This window comes from Bos taurus, chromosome 2, assembly GCF_002263795.3.
Source record: "Bos taurus isolate L1 Dominette 01449 registration number 42190680 breed Hereford chromosome 2, ARS-UCD2.0, whole genome shotgun sequence".
Taxonomy (NCBI): Eukaryota; Metazoa; Chordata; class Mammalia; order Artiodactyla; family Bovidae; genus Bos; species Bos taurus.
In genome coordinates, this window is record NC_037329.1 from 91753897 (window position 1) to 91759839 (window position 5943).

Below are 5943 nucleotides of genomic sequence, written 5' to 3' on the forward strand. Positions count from 1 at the left end.
ATGCACACACACACAATTAATAAGTAAAAATAAAATATTTGGAATATTTTAAGTGTCAGAACAAATGGGTTTGTATTTTGAAGACCAACGAATCCAGACTAGGGGCATGAGCATATTAGGAGGGGATGGCAACATCCCAGAAAAGCTATGTTGTTAGTCTCCATAATGGCAGAGGCAATGAAATGGTGAGCAGGGATCAGATGGCAAAAATACTAAGGAGGTGGGATCCACAGACTTTGACGTATGATTAGGTTATGAGCGAGTGGATGAGAGGGAGACACTTAAGATGACCCTCAGGATTCTGGTTTGGGAGACAGACTGGGTGGCAGTGGTGGCCTTCTCTGAAATAAAGACCCCAGAAAGAAGAGCAGGTCTCAGGGGACTGGATGGATATCTACAAGAAAGAGCAGCTTCATACATCCAGGCAGCTCAAAGGATCTTAGTCAAAGTGTGTTTTTTAGAACTCTAGTTCTACAGGATTTTAGTAGGCGTAAATTTTTTATTCAAAAAAATAAAAATTCTCTTTAATTAAATAAATAAGAAATGTTAAAGTTTGATTGGTTTCTAAACTGGAGGGGTTTTCAGTAGTATTAATATGTTAATATGAGCTGAGAACTTCTAAGAGGTAACTGTTCTTTCAGAAATTTGAAGTGTTTCCCTAATGTATTTGTCCTTCAGATGCTTTTTTCAATGGGATATTCTCACAGGACATGTGTTTAATAGAACAGACCTTGGGGAATGCTAACCTAAACAAGATTTTTGGTTTATAGTAAAGAATACTATGGACCCTCCAGCTGAAGTGACTTGCCTAAAGTTAAATAACCATTACTGGAAGATATGGGCTAGAATCCATATCTTCTGACCTCACTCACATGCTGTTTGTACTGCCTAATGCTTTACAAATTGCAAACTCATTCCAGTACCTTCAACCAATCCTGGGGGGGAAAGATTCTATAAAAGAATTATGAAATACATCCTCTCAAATGAAGTTTCAAATCAGTAATTTTTTGAGCTATGATAATTTTGAATGATTACTACTTTGCGCTGTGCTCAATTGTTCAGTCATGTCCAACTCTTTTCGACTCCATGGATTGTAGCCTGCCAGGGTCCTCTGTCCATGGAGATTCCCCAGGCAAAAATATTGGAGTGGGTTGCCATGCTCTTCTCCAGGGGATCTTCCCAGCCCAGGGATTGAACCCCCGTCTCCCACATTACAGGTGGTTTCTTTACCGTCTGAGCCACCAGGGAAACCCAATTACTACTTTAAGTAAGACAAAAAGATTTGTACATCGGAAAAGTGGGGCAAATTATTACCTTAGTATTATTTTTCTGATAATTCAGCAGGAGCCTTATAGAATGAAATCACCTAGCCAAATAGGACATTCTTCTAGCTGCCCTAGCCCTGAGGTAGCTTTGAATAAAATAAACTTTCAGGAACAGATAGAAATATTAAAAGTCTCCCCAGAAATTTCAGTGTCGATCCCCCCTCTCCATACTGAATGAAAGGACAGGTTCTAAAATATGCTGAGACTATGAAAATCCACACCAGATTTTTACTTCCTCTCTGGCACAATTCCCCTGATTCTGAAAACTCTAATAGCTAATGGATGGGAAGGTTTTTATATCCTAATTTCATAGTCCTATTTCCCAGAGGAGAGGCTTTAGTACTTCCTATTCTTAGAAAAACAAGACAAATTGTTTGTTCCCAAGAGACTTCTTGGGACCATAGGACAGCTTTCATTTTAAGAGTAGTTTCTATAGACATTACTTTTGAAACTCATTATCGCTGTCAACTTATGTTTCAGCAATATCGTAAAGTATTTGCTTCATTTCCAAATGCTGTAGTCATTTTTAGTAGGCAGACTGAGGACCATCACATGTAGGATAATGAATAATTTTTTTTTTTGCTTAAAAAATAAGTAGTTACAAACAATGGAAAGAATGCTTATTAATTAATATATCAGAACTATTTCCTTAGTGTTCACTGTGTCCCCAACTCTGTTGTATCACTTTAAGGAGTACTAGAGAAATACAAAATACAGTCTCTGATTTTCTAAAATGACCCCACCCATTGTTGGCAAGGATGAAAAGAAACATGTTCTCATATCCTGCAGGTGGGATTATAAACTGTTATAACCTTTTTCTGGAGGGCAGTTAAACACTAGACAAAAATACCTTGAAATGTGCATATCTTTGATCAAGCGATTTCTCTATGAATTTAATTCCAAGGAGTAAGGACAAAACATTAGCTAGGGTATTACGGGATGCTGGAAAAATAATTGGAAATTCCCTAAATATCCAGCAATGCGTTTAGGAAAATGAAGAGTTCTAAAAGAAGAGTTTTTGATATGGAAAGGTGTTCACAATATGTTAATCAATAAAAATTACAAACACTGTATACAATGTGAACTCATGAAAAAGTATATAGGAAAAATCTAGAAGGAAATACAACAGGAGGGCAAAAGTGTTTATTGCAGAGTGGAATGATTATGGTACTTTCTATTATTTCTTTACCTTTTAATGATGAATGTGTTGTTTTTAATTGGCAATTTAAATGAATGAACTAAATCAATATTTATGAAGATAAATCTCTAAAACACAATGTCGAAGATAACACACAAAGCATATATTAATAAAAATAAAGTTCATTTTAATTTTAAAAAGGATCTCTGTGTTGATGAGAAAGAAACTGTTGATGAGAGAAGGCAAAGACACATGAAATAATCAGCAAACAATGAAATATTCAGCTCTGATATAGATGGTAAGTACAATAAGAGTTATGAGAAGAGAGAAATGTCTAGGGTTGGAGCAGATTAAGATGACTTCGTGGAAAAAGTGAGATTTAGCCAGTACTTGGAATCTGAATGTCAAAGGGAGAAACAGAGGGACATTAATATAAGGTGAGGCAAGAGCCTCACATGGCCATCCTAGATATATCTCACCTCTACAAGCCAACTGGTAACAACTATAGAACACTTGATCTTTGCCTATAAGAGTGTTTCTGCTTCTTTCATACAAGTGGGATTTACATGCCCTGTATAATATAAATATATAGTAAATAGAGTGTCGCATATCCTTTGTAACATATATTTTTGAAGTTACACCAGATATTTTTTAGAATAGCCCTTTGGGGGAGGGGTCATTTTATCTGGAAAATCTGTAGAACTGGACTTTCCCAGATATTTGCCTAGAACAAACACCAACTGTTCTGCAAGAGCAGTTATAACCTGTCCCCTTGTAAGTGTTCTGACATCCACAATCAGACCACAAATGAATCCAACCAATTGGAACTCAGCAATTCTCTGATTACACATGTTACAGAGTGCAATTTTTAAGCCAGATTTCCAGTTCAATAACTAAACTACCACTACTAGTATTAGCTACACATACTATCTGAAAGAGTGAATGAATTGTCTTTAGCGTCTAATAACAAACTAAAAAGTTATGCCCATCTCAAAAATGTCTGCAATGGGAAAGAACAGGCCAGACTATGAATGTCCATCCAGTATTCCTTTAGTATGGAAGTACTGCCAGATCTAGAGTTGCTACTGTAGAGAGGAAAAGGTGTTCCAGATAGGGGGATGGTATAACAAAAATATCAAACAGAAAGAAGCAGGTCATTTTTAGTGAACAACGGGGACAATGGTTTTACTAGTGCTGAAGTGGTCTATCTAGGAAGAGTGAGATGAAAGGAAGATGGAGTACGAAAGCCCTTGGTGACCAAGAAGTAGGTTTAGGAAACAATTCTGTAGAGGGAATGATCAAGTCCATTCTTGACTGTACCAGCCATGTCCCCAGCTCTGAGCCTTTGCAATTACCCTTCTCTTTGTCTGGAATGTCATGTCCCCTATCTCTGACTGTCCTTCTCCTGTTTGTTACAGTTCAAATGTCTCCTCCTCTATCCCCAATTCCTCTGGAAAATGTTATTGGCTGCAACTATGTGGTCCCCAAAACTTTTCACATCGGTACTGGAACTTTTTGTGCATGTGTCTGGCTCTTCCACAAGGTCATGAATTCCTCAAAGGGCAGAGACTGTATCTTATTCATATATGTGTTTTCTCCAGCACCTTGCATATGGCATCTTGTACATACAGAAGTTCAGCAATGTTTGTCAAACTAAAAGATGAGATATACTACTAAGAAATATCTGGCAACACTTTGAAAACTAGATTAGAGTAACAGAAACAACTAGGGGAGCGCTGTTTGTATTAATCCATGTATGAAGTGATGAGGAATGAGAAAGGAGGGAAAGTAAAACACATTTGGAAAAAACTGAAAAGCACAGTTAACAGAGTGGACAAAGGCATGAAGGAGAGAAAGAGTCCAAGATGACCCCAGGGTGTCTAGGCTGGAAGAATGCTGAGAGCAGATAACTGATATCATTGCTACATCAACGGATAGATACTGAGTGCCTCTCAAGTTCAAGGTACTGTGCTGAGTCACAGGGAGGTCACAGGGAGGAGTAAGAACCATTCTATACCCTAGGAAGTAAAATCATGTTATTTTACCAAAAGCAGTTTAGATTCTCTTAGTATTATATTTTTATCACTTAACCCCTTTTATTCCTTGATAATTCATCTAGGGGATTGATGAGTGAGTTAAGAAATGACTCTCTCCCTTTGCTGCCTCACGGTCATATTTGTATTTTTCTTTGAGCTGCTTGGGAAAAGTCATTTGAAAAATATGTCACGGAAAAACAAACAAAGCAAACAGATGAATAGCTGATCACTAGAACATTTGTTCAGTTATGTGCTTTGAGGCAAGGCTATGCCAAAGAACATGACATCACCGAAGTGCTGTCACTGATTTTCATCAGTCATGCTTTTCAAATGTCTCTAATTGTCCCTGATTCACTGTTCTTTTTGCTACCATCCCTCTCAAGATTTTCATCATCTCGAAGTAGTTTTGCAAAAGTTTGCAAGCTTATCTTCCCCTACTTTCTCGCTTCTTCCTTTGAAACATCATGCATAATACGCGCCCCCCCCCCATTACAATGCTTTTATTTGAAAAACACACGTTACAAAACATCAAGTACTGTATGATTCTGATTTTGTTGAAAACAGAAAACCCCAACCCACAAACATACATACATACATTTATATCCATTGCATTACATATATAAATATATATATCCACTGTATTTTTTTCCTATTGCTGCTATAACAAATTACCATAAACTCAGTTACTTAAAACAACACAAAGATATTATCTTACAGATCTGGAGATCAGAAGTCCAAAACTGGTCTCAGCTGGCTAAAATCAAGGTGTGGACAGAACTGCATTCCTTCTGAAAGTTTTGGGAAGAATCTGTTTCTTAGCCTTTTCTAGTTTGTAGAGGCTACCTACACTCCTTAGCTCATGGACCCATCCTCCATCTTCAAACCCAGCAGAATAAAATCTTCTAACCTCCCTCCGTCTCTGACTCTGCCCCTCCTGCCCTCCTCTTATAAGCACCATTGTGATTACATTGAGCCCAGCCAGATAACTCAGAACCATCTTTTCATCTCAAGATCCTTAACTTCATAACATCTGCAAATCCTTTGTGCCATGTAAAGTAACATATTCACAAATTCTGGGAACTGGGATGTGGATGTCTTTGGAGAGGAGGGGCATGGTTCTGTCTAACCACATGTTAATAGATTGATTATCTCTAGATTAAGAACTTCAAGTGATTTTAATTTGTACTTCTTTGTGTTTGATTACTATGCCCAGTTCTCAAAAATGACCTTGCATTACTTTTTATTTGTAGAGAATGATTGACCGAAAAAACTGTAGATGTCACTATACAGGACATTTGCCATTTCCTGCTCTGCCTCATCGCTTCTTCTGGAGATAGGATGTGTCTTTGGGAACTACACCTCCCAATGCAGCCTCCAACTCAACTGTGCAGTTCTAAAGACTGTTGCCAATCATGGTACCTGGTTACCTGGGTTACAGGTGAGA